The 17794-nt window shown below is 52.0% G+C and overlaps 1 long non-coding RNA gene across 1 annotated transcript; it reads right to left on the reverse strand.

Moving 5' to 3' along the window:
• Nucleotides 1-11311: 11311 nt before the first annotated feature.
• On the reverse strand, nucleotides 11312-14449 carry LOC148056599 (uncharacterized). Its single transcript, XR_015702832.1, has 3 exons — nucleotides 14398-14449; nucleotides 12494-12593; nucleotides 11312-11961 (listed from the first exon to the last, which is right to left on the reverse strand). It is a non-coding gene; the product is annotated as an uncharacterized LOC148056599 (long non-coding RNA).
• Between the last annotated feature and the right edge of the window lie 3345 nt (nucleotides 14450-17794).

Below are 17794 nucleotides of genomic sequence, written 5' to 3' on the forward strand. Positions count from 1 at the left end.
TGCCTTGCCTCGGCTTTTTTGCCCCCAGAAAAAGCCCCCGGGAGTGCTGGATTCATCTGCATGTGGCATCAGGGGTGGGAGAGTGACACCAGCGAGTCAACAGACCCTGGACAGATTTTAGTAAAAAAAAAAAAAAAAAGAAAAAAAAAAGAAAATAAAAGCGACACCGATGGCATCCTCAAGGCACTGAAAGCTGCTTTGCGTCAGAGGGGCAGCTACCTACGATTATCAGGAAGCGCTGCATGCGAGCAGACCACGGGCAAGCGCGCGATCTGCGAGCGAGCGATACGCTGGCGCCCCTCGGGCTCTGCTGCGGTGCCCTCTGCTCATCCTGCACACGCACCGGGCTTCCCGCGCAGGGCTTGCCGCTTAAACAAGACGCTGCGCCATGTTACTTACCGCCCTGCCCTGCGGCGTGCAAAGGAATGAGACGTGAAACAGGGAAAGCAAAGGGGCACGGCGGCCCCTCAGCTGGCCGCACCAGACGGCCGTAGAGCCCTGCCAGTTCCCTCGCTGCTCTGGACGGCAGCGCAGCTCCGCGCTCCCTGCCGCTCCCGCCAGCACGCGCGGCGCCCGCGCTTGGCCGCCTGCAGCGCGCGAGACTCGGGAGGCTGGAGGGGCCGCTCGCCTCCTTCGGCTGCTTCATTTGCCGCCTTAAAACAATCGCTTCCACGCTCCCTTTCTTCATTTCAGACCCCTCTCCACATCTCCTGGCCTGCAAGCCATTTGCAGCAAGCAACACGGCTGAAATCCTGTGCTGCTAGACACCTAGCTGTCATCTTGCTCCCACGCCCAAAGGCTTTGGGAACCTGAACCCCCTGCTTGGTTGGGCATCGAGACTGCGAGGCGAGAAACACGCCTGGACTCCACCAAGCCAGGCGCCTGCCACATCGCTCAGCACGGTGCTACGCGGCTGCCTGACCGACACCTTCTGCCGCTAAAACCAGAGCGCGGTTCCCTTCTGAAGAGTCGCCGGCAGCGCGGAGAGTCCCTCGCCTTTCCCTGCGCCAGGTCCCCCGGGAACAGCGTCTCAGTCGGACTGGAGCGTGCAGCAGCCTCCGGTCGTCCCAGCCCCTCGCCCGTCCAGAAAGCGCCTGCCTGTAGCAGCGGCAGAACCGCTGCTGCCCAGAGGGGAAAGGAATGGCTCGGGGCAAAGCTCCCCAGGCTGCCCGTGTCCCGTGCGGAGCTGGGGGTCCAGAAGCAAAGGAGCTATGGGAGGGGGAGCAGGGGAGCGGGGGCACGAGACTGGAGGGCAGGGGACGCGGGGGGCACGTCACGGGGAAAAAAAAAACCCGCACGGGGGGAAAAACCTTGTGTGGGGGGACGTTTGGGTGGAGAGCACTTGGGAGGGCGCAGAGACAGGCAGAGGAGGACGTGTGGGCGGAGACGGACACGGACGGACAGCGGCTGTGTGTGGGTAGAAAGGTGCACGGGGGGACACGGGTGGGGATGACCTGCACCAGGGGGTCCGCCCGGCATAATCCACAGCAGATAACTCACCTGGGATAAGCCGCAACGGATAGTCCGCTCCGGAGAAGGAATCCACGCCAGATAATCCCCAGCAATGCCCCTCAAACTGCCAGCGGTTCACCCCAAATTTGGCCCAAATTGGTGCGGGTTTTGCGTTTGGGTTTTTTGGTTTGTTGGCTTGTTTTTTTGTTGTTGTTCTTTTTTGTTTTTTCTTTTACATCATACAAAACTTGGGGGTTTCTGCTTTTCAAAACTATTCAGTTCTGGGGTTTTCCGGCGCTTTTCCACATCGTAACAATGGGTCATTTTTGGTTTTCTGCGTTAAAATGTAGGGGGGGGGGGGGTGTGGGTGTGTGGGTGTGTGCGTGCGCGCTTGCTTTCCAGCTGCACAAATCCAGGCGGATTCGGCTTTCCTGGGAGCCCCAAACCGTGTTGCTCTTGGATATTTTGCTCTTGGACTTGGATATTTTGACACTTTGGTATCTTAGACTTCGGTATCTACTTACAATTCTGTCTATTTAGACTTAGTTATCTGTTTACACTTCCATAGAACCTTTACTTCCATTACACAGACGACCTACTTTGGCTTACTCGGTGACACACGGTAAGCGTAGATACCTCTACCTATCCAGACTTTCTTCTGTTTTCAATTCCTTCATCTACATCATCTCTTTTTGCGTTTTAAACTCCTTTATTTCTTCACATATAGACAAGTTCTTTTTTATTTTAAAACCCTATCTATCTCCATTTAGATTTTTTAATAATTTCTAGAACGTAGCAGGTACAGGTTTGTATTTTGAAATCCTTTTCTCTCTCTCTCTCTCTCTAGAAATGAATATTATTTTTCAATATATATATATATATAAAGGCGAGAGATTTTCCTCTACTGCAATGCCTCGCACCCGTATTTCCAGTTTTTAACATTTTTAATCACACACACACGAGTTTTCAGGCATTTTGGGGCTGTGACCCCCCCTCCTCTGGGGGGGAACCTCCCCGTGACACCTTCATCCCCCACTCACCTGCTCCTCTGTTTCATCATCACACCCCCCGCCCCCAGGGACGTTGGGGTGCCCCAAATGACATCATCACCCCCCAGGCCCCTCCAACACTTTTTCATCACCCCCCCAAAAAAGGCACAAAACAAGGAAAACAGCCCCGACCGGCAGCTCGCTACTTTAATAATGCCGTTTACATATGTAGGCGCCCCCCGAAAAGGGGAGCTCCGCCAGAGAAATAAAATGGGGGCAGCCCCCCCAGCCCCTGTCCCGCAAGCCGGCGGCTGCCCCACGCCGCGGGGGAGCCTGCCAGGGGACGGTGACGCACCTCTCGCTCAGGCTCTGCTCTGCCGTGCTCCCCCTCCGTTCCCGCGCTGGGACGGGCTCCCCGGGGCAGCGAACCTCCCCGCTCCCTCTTGGCCCGGGCACTCTCCCCACCAGACAGCCCTCGCTGACGCACCCGCGGGGCACCCGCCGGAGACAGAGCCAGGAGCCTCCAGGCACGGGGCCGGCCCCTTACCCTCGGGACGCTTCACGACCGGCAGGCCAACCTGGGCCGGGGGGACCTAGCGAGCATCACGAGACGCCTGCAACGAGACACCTGAAAAACAAAAATCCCAAGCGATATTTCCGCATGGGAAAAAAATAGCACAGCAGCGAGTAGAGGAATTCAGTCAGAGCAAGGGAGGGGAGAGCAGTTGAGCTCAAGGAGGATTCGAGGTAAGCAGGTCAGCTCAAAACACAAGACGTCCTTTAAAAGCTAGAGCGACCTGAACGCTTCCAATCAGCATGAAGACTAACCGGTACGATTCCAAACACGTTCTGCGCGTAAAAGTACGCGCTCTTGCCGGCGTTGGAAAACGTCTCACCCCTTCCTTACGGCACGGCTGCAGGGAGACAACCCTGCGAGGCTGCAGGACAAGGGCGTACCGCAATCAGAATCTACGCTTACAGATCCGCCGCAACAGCTACGGCCCTCGCGCTCCTGCGCATCTTGCTGGCTCGGTCGATAAAGCTGGAAGCGAAGCGTAACGCTTTCGAGGGTAAAAGGAAAACCAGAGGACAAATCGCAGCAATTCGCTTCCTACTAAAAAAGCTGTGCGTGTGCTTACAGACATCCAATAAAAATACTTCTACTGGAGAAGGGCTGGATTTTCCTTTTGCGTTAATTTAACTTGCACAGCTGTGAATCGATACCAGCAGATTATCTGTCTCCAAGATACGCAGTTATCATTTGACCAGGGGTTTTTTGCACCTTACGTCATTAGGAGCGACATCTGGCCAGCCGCGCTGCCCGAGAGAGATGCTACTGAACTGCCAGGGAAACGCACCCTTGAAAGCCAGACAGAAAGAAAAGTACTTCAGAGCACTCCGTCAAACGAGCGGGGGGGGGGGAAAACCCGTAACGTTCAGTTGCCTCTCCTGGTCAACGTTTAGAACAAATACCTAACGGCTCAAATACACCTAAGCAATTGTACGCCACAGCTAGTTGGCAGTTAAAGTTGAAACAACGCCACAGCTAGTTGGCAGTTGCAGTTGAAACAATGCAAGGCAGTTTGTATAGACAATTTTAACTTTTTTTTTCCTAAAGTTACATCTAGGGTAGAAAAATCAGTGAGAGAAGAGATCCCTCATACGGTTTTACTTTGCGGGCGGAATCCAATCCCCGGGGCTGCAATGCCTAAGGCTACCAAAAAGGACCGGCAGATTTGCTAACGCTTTTGGCTGCACCGAAGCACGCAGAGGAACGCGTGTTGATGACATCTCGGCTGTTGCAACTGAGAACCAGCGATGCCATCAACTTCCGGAAGACGTGCTGTGCTCGGCTCTTTGGAAGCAAACGGACTTTTCTTTTTTTTTTTTTTTTTTTTTTTTTTTTCTTTTTTTTTTTTTGAGAGAGCGGAAAGTCTCGCTGCTGCTGACTTCTACTGCCAAGCGCATCATCTCTGAAGATCCCCACTCTGATGGGGAGTTCATAAAACACAACTTCTTTGAATGAGAAAGACTTCCATTCTGGAAAATCTCTTTCCAACTGAAGTAAGAAACCACACGCTGTAGGTTAAGGAAAAAGGACGCTGCCGAAGCAGTAACTCACCGAAACCACGTCAGGACTCGCTGTCGCTACTTACAAGGCTGGCAATGCTTCTCGGGAAAGCGACGCCGATTCCTCCTCTTTTGTCCACGTCTCTCCTTGGACCTGGATCGCTTTTAGTATGGGTGCCAGTATCTCAGTAAGCTTTTCAAGTACTACTGTAAGATATTTTCAAAACTTACTGACTGAAAAAGCACACAACAGACGATCCCTCAGAAACATCTGTAACGCGACGCTTCCCGGACACGTCCGCGCTTTAAGCGCAAGATAAGCAGGGCTCAAGAAACGCCATGCCGATGAGGCGACGCGTTCGAGACCCTCGGGAGGCTTACCGAGGGGCCCCATGATCACCAAGAGCTACGGAAACATCAAGACCCGAGAAAGCCAGGGTACGAGACACAGAAGACAGACTACGCAAAAGCAGAACGCACAGACACAGGATGGAACCGCCCTGCCCAGCCAACGTCAGCAGCGTGCTAAGAACAGTAACCCGGTCCTTTTCCCTTCCCAAAGGAGACTGCTCCTGGACAGGCCTCTCCCCGACACCAACTTTATAACCCCTCCCTGCAATTCCTATCCTTGATACCTCCTCAGCCCTCACCCCGCAACTGAGCTTTCAGAGGGCCAGGGATCTGAATCCACCCTCAAAAAAGAAAAAAGAAAACCACCACACACCGAACTAGAACATTCCTGCACTCACTCAGTTCTTCTTCATCATCTCAAAAAAAACCAAAAAACAAAAAACCCCAAAACCTCCCAACCCAAAAACCCACAGCACACTAACAAACTAAAACACAGTGCTGGTATTCAGCATCGGTCTGGTTACTGCCAACCGCTTCTGCGACACCCTCCTCCTCAAAAGCACCGCACCGCTCTGCTCCCCTGCTCCACGCCTGTTCTCAAGAAAGATGCTGCGGCTGTCGCTCGGTGCGCCTAGGATGCCAGGAGACACAAAGTTCCCGTGGCGCTCGGGTGAAATAGCCAGCCCCGTGTGCCTCCCCTCTACCACCCAGCTCACCTCAACTTCTCAGCCGATTCTCAAGGCAGCCAGCACAGCTCCCACAAAACCAAACGGGAAATGATTAACCAACATGCCATTTCATACTTTACTATTAAATGACGACCCGGCTGACAACCACCTCGCCTCCTCCAGCCGCTCCTCAGCGGGAAGCTACGCCCTCCGAGGCTGTTAAAAGGGAGGACCCTAAGGAAAGAGAACAACTCCTTGAAAACTAAAGACAGGGAACGGGATAAAAGCAAAAAAAAGTCAATAATGACGGGAATTAGGGCAACAAAGAGAAAAAAATGAAAACCGGGGACAGTGAACTAAAAGAGAGACGTAGGAAGACAATTGAAAAAGCAAAGGTACTAATAGAGACAAGGAAGAATTAAAAAAGGGAAACGGCAAACGGAATACAAGTAGACAGAAGCTTTCTTTTGTCGTGGTTTAACCCCAGCCAGCAGCTAAGCACCACACAGCCGCTACGGGGGAGAAAATTGGAAGGGTGGAAGTCAGAACACTCGTGGGTTAAAGGAAGAACAGTTTAACAATTGAAGGAAAAGACAACAGAATAGTAGTAATAGTACTAGCAGTAATAATAATAAACCAATAACAGTATACAAAGCAAGCGATTCACTCTACAGGTGCTCACCACTCGCCGACCGATGCCAAGCACGTCCCCGAGCAGCGATCGCTGACTCCTGGCCAACGACCCCCCGTTTCCCTACCGAGCGTGACGTCACACGGGAGGGAACAGCGCTTCGGCCGGTGCGGGTCAGCTGAGCTGGCTGTGGCGCCTCCCAGCTTCTGGCGCACCGGGCAGAGCACGGGACGCTGAAAGGTCCTTGAGAGGTGTAAGCGCTACTTAGCGACAAACAAAAACGTCAGTGCGTTACCAACATTGTTCTCATCCTAAATCCAAACCGCAGCACTGTGCCAGCTACTTGGCCCAGCCCCGTCTTCGCTTCATGGGTCCCACCTGGGCTGCCCTAGCTGGAACCCATCAGGAACTGAGGCCATCACCCCAGCCCCACAGCACATCACTGCGTCCCCTGGACCCAACCGCAGCCGCTCACCCAGAGGCCAGGGGCTGGAAACACATCTGGGGTCACAAAGGAGGCAGCAAATGTTTGTTCCTTCACGCCCATCAGAAATCCCAGCAATGAGCTGGTTACGAGGCTTGATGCCCAAAGGCAGCGGGACAGAGGGAAAAGAGGGACGAGGAAAGCAGAAGGAAGGATGGAGGGAGGTAGAGAAGAGGTGTAGGACAGGGAGCCAGAAAACGGGATACTGGGAACAAGAGAGGGACGGGGAACCGCACAAGGGTGTTGAGAGAGAGAGAAATGGAGTGCAGCGAGGAGGAGGATGGGGAGATCCCACAGGAACAGGGAGCAACAGGGGGCAGGGGAGAGAGACAGAAGGGACCGAGCGGGACAACAGGAACAGCAGAGAGGGACAGAGAGAATAAGAGACACGCAGGCAGCGGCGGGGCGGGGCGGATAGAGGGAAGTACAAAAGGGGGAAAAAGCAAAAAGAATTAAAAAAAAGTGACAGGAAGTTGGAGAGAGGCAGTCACAGAAATAGAAATTAAAAAGCAACAAACATAGGCAAGAATTAAAAATTAGAGAATGTAAGACAGAGCGAGAAATAGAAAGGGAACAGGACAGAGAGGCAGGAAATGTAAAAAATTGTTAAAGGGAGCTATGTAGAGGGAGATTTGAAAGGGAAAATAAAAAACAATGGACTACAGGAAACACAGGAAAGAAAAATGGGACAGGGAACTAGATAAATGGAGACATAGAAATAAGACGTTAAAAGCAACGTGGTACGTGACAGGAAAGCATTAAGAATAAGGGAAAGGGAACTAGATAAATGGAGACATAAAAAGAAAATTTTAAAAGCGACAGGGTAAGGAAAACCAGAAAAAATTAAAAACAGGGAGAGCAAACTGCGTAAAAGATGAGAGAGAGAAAAATTCAAAAAGGATGGGACAGGAAAGAATTAAAAAACAGGGATAGGGACCTTGATAAAAGTAGACCTAGAAGGAAACTTGAAAATGCCAAGAGGTACAGCACAGTCAGCAAAGAACTAAAAACAGGGACAGCAAACCAGATTACATATGGAAACAAAATTTTAAAAGCCGAGGGATAAAGAGAGGGGAAAATGAAAAAAATAGAGATGGCAATCTAAAGAGAGACATACGAAGAAAAGAGATGAAGTGAAGCACAGGCTGGAGGACAGACAGGAAAGCATTAACAAATAAGCGCATTGGATGGGATAAAATTAGACATCGGAAAAATAAAAGCCACGTCTCTTAGGAAAGACAAGAAAAAACTACCAAATAAAGAAAAGGGGGACAAAGAGAGAGACGCATACAAAGTAAATTTTAAAAGCAACGGGGTACACAACAGACCGAAAACTATTAAAAAGTAAGGATAGGGAGCTTGATCAAAGTAGATATAGAAAGAAAATTTCAAAAGCAACTGGGTAGAGGACAAACAGAAAGAAAATTAAACACAGAGGCAGCAAACGAGATAAAAGTAGACATAGAAACAAAAATTTTAAAGCCGAGGTACTAAGACAGGAAAGAATTAAAGAAATAGCAACAGCGAACCAAACAAATGCAGAGAGACAGAAATTGTAAAAAGCGACCGCACTAAGGAAAGATGAGAAATAATTAAAAAATAATGACAGTGAACGGAATAAAGGTAGAAAATTTTTAAAGCAACAGAGTTGAGGGAAATAGAGGAAAAAATTTAAAAGTAGGGGCACTGAACTGAAACGGGGACATAGGAAGAAAATTGAAAATCAAAGGCACTAAGGAAATAATTAAAAATAAAGACATCGAAGGGAAAAATGTAGACAGGGAAAGAACGTTTTAAAAGTGATGGGTATGAGGGAAATAAAGGGAAAAATTAAAAGATAGGGACAGCGAACTAAAACAGATGTGGAAAGAAAATTTAAAAAGCAACGGCACGAATGAAAGAAAAAGAAATAATTTTTTAAACAACAGCAAAGGGAATAAAAGTGGGCATAGAAAGAACATTTAATAAGCAGAGGGGAACTAGGGGAATAAAGGGGAAAAATTGAAAAATAGGGACAGCAAACTCAGAGATGGAGAAAGAACATTGAAAAAGCGAGGGCACTAAGGACAGACAAGAAATTATGAAAAGAAAAGACAGCAAAATAAAGACTGCAAAGGGAATAAACGTAGACAATTTTAAAAGCGACAGGGATTAGGGAAATCAAGGGAAAATTATGAGATAAGGAGAGCAAACTAAAACAGAGATGTAAAAATAAAATTTTTGAAGTGACGGCACTAAGACAAGAAATTATTAAAAAAATTCAAAGGTAATAAAAGTAGGCATAGAAAGAAGATTTAATAAGCAGAGGGGAATTAGGGAAACAAAGGAAAAAATTAGGAAATAGGGACAGTGAACTAAAATAAATGCAGAAAGAAACTCTAAAAAGCAAGGGCACTAACAAAAGACAAGAAATTATTAAAAGACAAGACAGCAACATAAAGACAGTGAACGAGGTAAAAGTAGAAAAATCTGAAAAGCAAGGGGGATTAGGGAAATAAAATAGAAAAATTTAAAAATAGGGACTGAACTAAAACAGAGATGTAGAAAGAAAAGAAATAATTAAAAAATAAAGGCATCAAAAGTAAGAAAAGTAAGCATAGAAAGAACATTTTAAAAGGGGGCGATAAGGGAAAAATTAAAACGTAGAGACAGCAGGCTAGAACAGATTAAAATAGAACATCTAAAAAGCAAAGGAATTAAAGAAAGGCAAGAAGTAATTAAAAGAACAGCATAATAAAGACTGGGAACGGCATAAAAGAAAATTTTAAAAAGTAACAGGGATTAGACAAATAAATGGAAAAATTAAAAAATAGTGGCAGTGAACTTAAAGAGATGGAGAAGGATAATTTAAAAAGTGAGGGCACTATGGAAAGACAAGAAATAATTAAAACATAAATACAGGGAAATAATGACAGCTACTGGAACAAAAGGAGACAGAAAACTTTAAAAGAAACTCTGATTAAGGAAATAAGGATAACATTCAAAAATAGCATCACTGAACTAAAATGGAGATGATGAAAGAAAATCTAAAAAGCGGTAGCACTAAGGAAAGACAAGAAAGGACAATCAAAAACTAACAGCAGCAAACGGGATAAAAGTAGAACATTTTAAAAGCCAAAGGACGGAGAAAGGAAAGAACTAAAAAATAGCAGCAGTGAACTACAATGCAGAAATAAAAAAAAAAAAAAATGCACTAAGGAAATACAAGAAATCATTCAAAACTACAGATGGTGAACAGGAGAAAAGTGGGCAGAGAAAGAAAATTTGCAAAGCCATGAGCATTAGGGAAAAGAAGGGGAGGGAACTAAAAACTAGGGACAGCAAACGAAAGGCAGAGCAAGAAAATTTAAAACGGGAGGGCCCTAAGGAAAGACAAGAAATAATTAACTAGAGCACAATAAAGACAGCAAAGGGGATAAAAGGAGACAGAAAATTTAAAAGCAATGGAGATTAAAGCCATATTGAGTAAATGAAAAAACGGCGATGGCAAACTATAAGGAAAATAAGGAAAAAATTAATCGAAACTGTGAACTAAAAGAGAGATGTAGAATTAAAAAATTGTAAAAGCAATGGCAGTAATGAAAAACAAGAAAAAATAATTAACGTCTCATGACCGCAAAGGAGATAAAAGTAGAAAATTTTAAAAACCAATGATCAAGATTAAGAAAGGAAAAAAGGAAAACCCAAATATTAAGATTAAGAAAGGAAATCGCTAAAAAATAGTGACAGCTAACTACAACACAGACATAAATAGAAATTTTAAAAAGCAAAGGCACTAAGGAAAGACAAGAAATCATTAAATAATAAAGACAGTGAACAGGACAAAAGTAGGCATAGAAAGAAAACTAAAAGAAAAAGAAAACAAACTAAGAGAGAGCTGTGGAAAGAAAATTTTAAAAGGTAGGGCACTAAGGAAAGACAAAAAAATAATTAAAGATAAATACATCAAAATAAAGACAGGAAATGGTATAAAAACAGACAAACTTTTAAAAGCAATGGTGATTAAGGAAATAAGGAAAAAATTTTAAAATCCCATTGGTGAACTAAAATGGAGATGGACAAGAAGATTTAAAAAGTGATGGCACTAAGGAAAAACAAGAAAGAATAATTAAAAGTTAATGACAGCAAACAAGATGCAAGTAGAAATTTTAAAAGCCAAAGGATTAAGAGAGGAAAGCAGTACAAAGTAGCAACATTGAACTACAATGCAGACATAGACAGAAATTTTTAAAAGCGACAGTGCTAAGGAAAGACAAGAAATCATTCAAAATAAAGACAGTGAACGGAATAAAAGGAGGCATAGAAAGAAAACTTAAAAAGCAATCAGCATTAGGGACAGTGCACTAAAACAGAGATGCAGAAACAAAATTTTAAAAAGCAAGGGCACTAAGGAAAGACAAGAAATAATTGGGAAAATTAAAAAACAGGACATCAGGAAGTGATTTAAAAACCCGCATCGGTGAACTAAAACGGAGACGGAAAAAATGGAAAAAGACAGAAAATTATTTTTGAATCATTTATATAATACAGCAGATATAGGTTTGTATTTGGAAATCCTTCTTTTTATATATATATATATATATATATATGAATACTGTATATATACATATGAATATTATTTTTTTATATATATATATATATATATATATATATATATAAAGGCGAGAGATTTTTCTCTACTGCAATGCCTCACACCCGTATTTACAGTTTTGAACGTTTTTGATCACACACACGAATTTTCGAGGCCGATTCCTCCTCTTTTGTCCACGTCTCTCCTTGGACCTGGATCGCTTTTAGTACGGACGCTAGTATCTCAGTAAGCTTTTCAAGTACTACTCTAAGATATTTTCAAAACTTATTGACTGAAAAAGCACACAGCTTCTATGACGAAAACAAAGCCTGTTTCTTCTGAACGCCTGAACTCTTACAAACGGCGTCTTTCCTCTTTTAGGACGCAACTATTTTCCCGATATCATTTCCTAGTAAGCGCACAGAAACAGAAGATTGCGCTTTCAGGAAGGCAAAATAAACGGAGGGAAGTCGGCTTTGCACAGGCAGAACACGCTCCAGCGCAGACCTTCTTTTCCTTTTAGGATCTGCGTTAAAATAGTTCCTAGAAAAACTACAGAAGGAAGGAGAGCTGGCGCATTCTTGACGTTAACTTTGAAGTCCATGCTCCAAGCGCCTTAGGAAAAACGCGGACACGCATCGCGGACGTACCTTGTACTCGCAGACCGCTACGCAGCCTTTCCGTCCGTCTTGCGCTTTCACGGCAGAAGAAAGGGCGACCACGGTGAAACGGCGGCAGCTGACACTCTGCTGAGAGAGGAAAAAAAACCTGTAGCATAAAGCTGGGGAGGAGTCCCAAGCTGCCCGGTTTTGTGAAGTCTTGCGAAGGCTACAGCCGAGCGAAGGAAAAAATAGCCCTTTGGAACATATTGCCAAACAACATTCGGCAATAAAACTCGGAGGCGTTTGACACGCGCCCATTTTTTGGTAACTTGCTATTTGCTTCCTGTTATCGTTGTTCTTCCTTCAGAACCTCTACTTGGAGCCAACTTCTTTGCTACCGGTTCAAGCGTTTCCCTTCCTGGTATTACTAGCACACGGGCCCAGGCAAGTCCCTGAACTGCTCTTCCGAACTTCTCCAAACGACAATTACAGCCACAAAAGAGGACTTCAAGAGAGGAAAAGGAGAGGCCGGGCAGCAAAAGAGCTCTGCAGGCTGCCACCAGTCAACATTCCACTCTTTTTTTTTCTTTTTTTTCCTTTAAATACACCCCCCCCGCCCCCAAATACAAACAAAAAAACCCCATGACCTTGTATTTTTTTTCCTTTGGGAGCTCACCCCTGTCTCAGCACAGTGTCCTCCACAGAGCAGGAAGCGCAGACGATCTGTATCCCGATCTGCACGCGACGAATCCGTGTTCAGAAGAAATAGGCCAGATCTGTAAGACCGGTGTTATTTTGGGGGTTTTAACAATCACAACGCAATTGCATCGACCGACGCGTTTGTGAGAAAACTCCTTAACTTCTAAACGTAGCACCTCCTTGGGTAAAAAAACGTGTGCGAGACTGAAAAAAAGGGATGATTCAGAGCTCCCGCTCACGATGGAGCCGTGGCGAAAGGAATGAAAGTGAAGACAAACAGCAGCAACAGGAAGTGAAATTCGGCTTTAATTCTAGGCACGTGCTTAAGAGACTCTCCAAGCCCACACCTCAATCCTAGGAGCGACTAGCCCTTTTCTGGAAGGACAAACTTTGTTACTTCAAAGTCCTAGACCGAAGGCTCCACGGAACAGAACGTGCACCGAGCCACAGGCCACCGTGCCACCGACGCTCTGATGGCAAAGAAAAACCAAGGAAAACTAAAGTTTAAAGATCGGTTTCCATCGCGTTTCATTCCTTACGTTTCCACTGGCACCTAGGTGCTCCAAAATGAACTCTACTGACACCGCATGTTACTAACAATTTAGTTCTGCGTATCAAAACAACAGGCTATTTCCAGCTCGCCCATCAAAGTAGCACGACCGACCAGAAGAGAAACACCGGACCCTAAAGAAGGGAACAGGCAGCTCTTCATTTCTCCTAGAGGAAAGTCTGTTCTTTTGCCCGGAAGGCAAACAGCCGAAACTGCCAAGGGAGCACTGCAGGAACGCGGCGCGCTCTCTCAGCTGCAATTTGTCATCGGCTTTTCTGCACGGGCAGCGGCTTTGCCTTTCCTCTGGCTTTGATGTGGCGCCCCTGGAGCGTCCTTGACCCGGCAAGGGTTTCTCCCCGCTCCCGCAGCCCCAGACACGCGATTACCTGAGCGCCGAGCGGAATCACCCACGCGGGATTTTCTTCCCGGGACGCAGAAGGTGACGCTGGGAAAGGAGGAGGCAAAAAAGGAAGCGGTTTGTCCGGCAGCCACGGCCCTAGAAACTACACCTCCCGGCATGCCCCGGGCAACCAACGTGACCGACCAAAAGCCCCGGATGCCGCGAGACGCAACCCTCCGTGCTTTGGGACCCTGCGGGGACACCGTTCCCCCCGCCGCCGCCGCACGTGGAAGCCCCGCCGAGCCCCCAGCGCGGCTCCGGGCAGCCCCCGCCAACACCTCCGGCTGCCCGCCCCCGCCCGGCGCCGACGCGGCGCGGCGCCCCCCCGCCGCCCGGCCCCGGACCGGCGCGGCTCGGCCCCCCCGCCCGGCCCCGGACCGGCGCGGCTCGGCGCGGCGCTCCCCCGCCGCCCGGCCCCGGAGCGGCGCGGCTCGGTGCGGCGCTCCCCCGCCGCCCGGCCCCGGGCTCGGCGCGGCGCCTGCCCAGCATCGAATCAGTGCGGCTCAGATCGGCGCGGCGGCCCCCCGGCGCCCGGCCCCAGAGCGGCGCGGCTCGGCGCTGCCCCGCCGCCCGGCCCCGGACCGGCGCGGCTCGGCTCGGCGCGACGCTCTCCCGCCGCCCGGCCCCGGCCGGCGCGGCTCGGCGCTGCCCCCGCCGCCCGGCCCCGGAGCGGCGCGGCTCGGCGCTGCCCCGCCGCCCGGCCCGCACCGGCGCGGCGCCCGCCCAGCATCGAACCAGCGCGGCTCAGCTCGGCGCAGCGCCCCCCCCCCGCCCGGCCCCGGAGCGGCGCGGCGCCCCCCGCCGCCCGGCCCCGGGAAGCCCCACCCGCCCGGCTCCCACACGGCACCGCACCCTCCCCGCTCCGTGCCTCCCGCCGGCCCGGCCGCTCCCCCCAGGCACCGCCGCCCTTCTCGGGACTTTCCCCGCTCACCTCCTCCCTGCCTGCAGCCGCAGCCGGGCTCCCGCTGGCCCCTCCGCGGGGGAAGCTCCACCCACGGCGCGATGCCCGCCCCCGATGCACCTCGCAGGCGCTGGCGAAGCTCCGCCCTCCCAGCGGAAAACCCCGCCCTCTGCAGCCAAGCTCTGCCCTGCACACAGCACGCATGCGCCGGTGAAGCTCCGCCCCCTCGGCAAAGCTCCACCCTCCCATGGCAAAGCTCCGCCCCCCGCAGCAAAGCTCCGCCCCTGAGACAGCGCGCATGCGCAGACAAAGCTCCGCCCTTCACAGCAAACCTCCGCCCTCCCACGGCAAAGCTCCGCCCCCCGCAGCAAAGCTCCGCCCCTGAGACAGCGCGCATGCGCAGACAAAGCTCCGCCCTTCACAGCAAACCTCCGCCCTCCCACGGCAAAGCTCCGCCCCCCGCGGCAAGGCTCCGCCCCCGACGCATCGCGCATGCCCTGGTCAAGCTCCGCCCTCACCCGGCAAAGCTCCGCCCTCACCCGGCAAAGCTCCGCCCCCCGCGGCAAGGCTCCGCCCCCGACGCATCGCGCATGCGCTGGTCAAGCTCCGCCCTCACCCGGCAAAGCTCCGCCCTCACCTGGCAAGGCTCCGCCCCCCGCGGCAAAGCTCCGCCCCCGAGGCAGCGCGCATGCGCGGCAAAGCTCCGCCTTTCACATCAAAGCTCCGCCCCCACGGCAAAACTCCGCCCCGAGACAGCGCGCATGCGCTGGGTAAGCTCCGCCCTCACACGGCAAGCTCCGCCCACCCGCGGCAAAGCCCCGCCCTTCAGAGCAAAGCACCGCCCCCCCTCGGCAAGGCTCCGCCCCCGAGACAGCACGCATGCGCCAGTGAAGCTCCGCCCTCGCACGGCAAAGCTCCGCCTTACCACCGCTAGGCTCCGCCCCCCCGCGGCTAAGCTCCACCCCAACACAGTGCGCAGGCGTGGTCTCCAGGGGCGGGGCCTGTCGCTAGGGGTGGTGCCCTTCCCCTGCCCGGGGGCATCCAGGGGCGGGGCCCGGCGCTAGGGGCGGGGCCGCTCCACACCAGGACCGGGGCATTCGGCGGGGCGGGGCTGCAGCGGAGGCGGACGCCACGGGGCGGGGCTGCAGCGGAGGCGGACGCGGCAGTGCTAGCAGCGGCAAGCGCCTCCCGTGCGGCGAGAGCGGCGCTTCCTTACCGGGAGGCAGCAACGGCTGCGGCGGCAGCACCCCGCGGCCACCGCGCTGTCGCATGCCCGTTACCGGCCACCGGCACCGGCGACCACGGGGACGCCACCGCCCCTGCGCGGCTCCCGCCCTGCAGTACCCGCTTTTGGCCGCCAGGCGGCAGCACCACACCAAGCCCGGCGCTCCGACCGCGCCCCGCGGGGAGAAAGGACTCGCCCCCCGGCCCGCCTGGGGCCGCCCGCAGCCGCCGCCGCCGCCGCCGCCGCCTTACGGGGGGGCGGGGGGTGTCACAAGCCTCGCCCTTCTCTGCCCCTGCTCCCGCTCACAGCCCACGCAGCCACAGCCACCGCCTCGCCACCAAAAAGCACCCAAGCGGCTCGAGCATTTCAGTCCTCTGCACTTGACAGCTTGCAGCGGCTGCTGGCCCTTTCTCTCCGCGCCCCCCACCCCAGCACCCAGCCGGGGGACGCAGCACAGGGAACCTGGTCAATACCTTTGCCTTGCCTCGGCTTTTTTGCCCCCAGAAAAAGCCCCCGGGAGTGCTGGATTCATCTGCATGTGGCATCAGGGGTGGGAGAGTGACACCAGCGAGTCAACAGACCCTGGAGAGATTTTAGTAAAAAAAAAAAAAAAAAAGAAAAAAAAAGAAAATAAAAGCGACACCGATGGCATCCTCAAGGCACTGAAAGCTGCTTTGCGTCAGAGGGGCAGCTACCTACGATTATCAGGAAGCGGTGCATGCGAGCAGACCACGGGCAAGCGCGCGATCTGCGAGCGAGCGATACGCTGGCGCCCCTCGGGCTCTGCTGCGGTGCCCTCTGCTCATCCTGCACGCGCACCGGGCTTCCCGCGCAGGGCTTGCCGCTTAAACAAGACGCTGCGCCATGTTACTTACCGCCCTGCCCTGCGGCGTGCAAAGGAATGAGACGTGAAACAGGGAAAGCAAAGGGGCACGGCGGCCCCTCAGCTGGCCGCACCAGACGGCCGTAGAGCCCTGCCAGTTCCCTCGCTGCTCTGGACGGCAGCGCAGCTCCGCGCTCCCTGCCGCTCCCGCCAGCACGCGCGGCGCCCGCGCTTGGCCGCCTGCAGCGCGCGAGACTCGGGAGGCTGGAGGGGCCGCTCGCCTCCTTCGGCTGCTTCATTTGCCGCCTTAAAACAATCGCTTCCACGCTCCCTTTCTTCATTTCAGACCCCTCTCCACATCTCCTGGCCTGCAAGCCATTTGCAGCAAGCAACACGGCTGAAATCCTGTGCTGCTAGACACCTAGCTGTCATCTTGCTCCCACGCCCAAAGGCTTTGGGAACCTGAACCCCCTGCTTGGTTGGGCATCGAGACTGCGAGGCGAGAAACACGCCTGGACTCCACCAAGCCAGGCGCCTGCCACATCGCTCAGCACGGTGCTACGCGGCTGCCTGACCGACACCTTCTGCCGCTAAAACCAGAGCGCGGTTCCCTTCTGAAGAGTCGCCGGCAGCGCGGAGAGTCCCTCGCCTTTCCCTGCGCCAGGTCCCCCGGGAACAGCGTCTCAGTCGGACTGGAGCGTGCAGCAGCCTCCGGTCGTCCCAGCCCCTCGCCCGTCCAGAAAGCGCCTGCCTGTAGCAGCGGCAGAACCGCTGCTGCCCAGAGGGGAAAGGAATGGCTCGGGGCAAAGCTCCCCAGGCTGCCCGTGTCCCGTGCGGAGCTGGGGGTCCAGAAGCAAAGGAGCTATGGGAGGGGGGAGCAGGGGAGCGGGGGCACGAGACTGGAGGGCAGGGGACGCGGGGGGCACGTCACGGGGAAAAAAAAAACCCGCACGGGGGGAAAAACCTTGTGTGGGGGGACGTTTGGGTGGAGAGCACTTGGGAGGGCGCAGAGACAGGCAGAGGAGGACGGGGGGCAGGAGACGGACACGGACGGACAGCGGCTGTGTGTGGGTAGAAAGGTGCACGGGGGGACACGGGTGGGGATGACCTGCACCAGGGGGTCCGCCCGGCATAATCCACAGCAGATAACTCACCTGGGATAAGCCGCAACGGATAGTCCGCTCCGGAGAAGGAATCCACGCCAGATAATCCCCAGCAATGCCCCTCAAACTGCCAGCGGTTCACCCCAAATTTGGCCCAAATTGGTGCGGGTTTTGCGTTTGGGTTTTTTGGTTTGTTGGCTTGTTTTTTTGTTGTTGTTCTTTTTTGTTTTTTCTTTTACATCATACAAAACTTGGGGGTTTCTGCTTTTCAAAACT

Source organism: Nipponia nippon, unplaced genomic scaffold (genome assembly GCF_047370975.1).
Source record: "Nipponia nippon isolate SJK-2023a ecotype South Korea unplaced genomic scaffold, ASM4737097v1 scaffold_126, whole genome shotgun sequence".
Taxonomy (NCBI): domain Eukaryota; kingdom Metazoa; phylum Chordata; class Aves; order Pelecaniformes; family Threskiornithidae; genus Nipponia; species Nipponia nippon.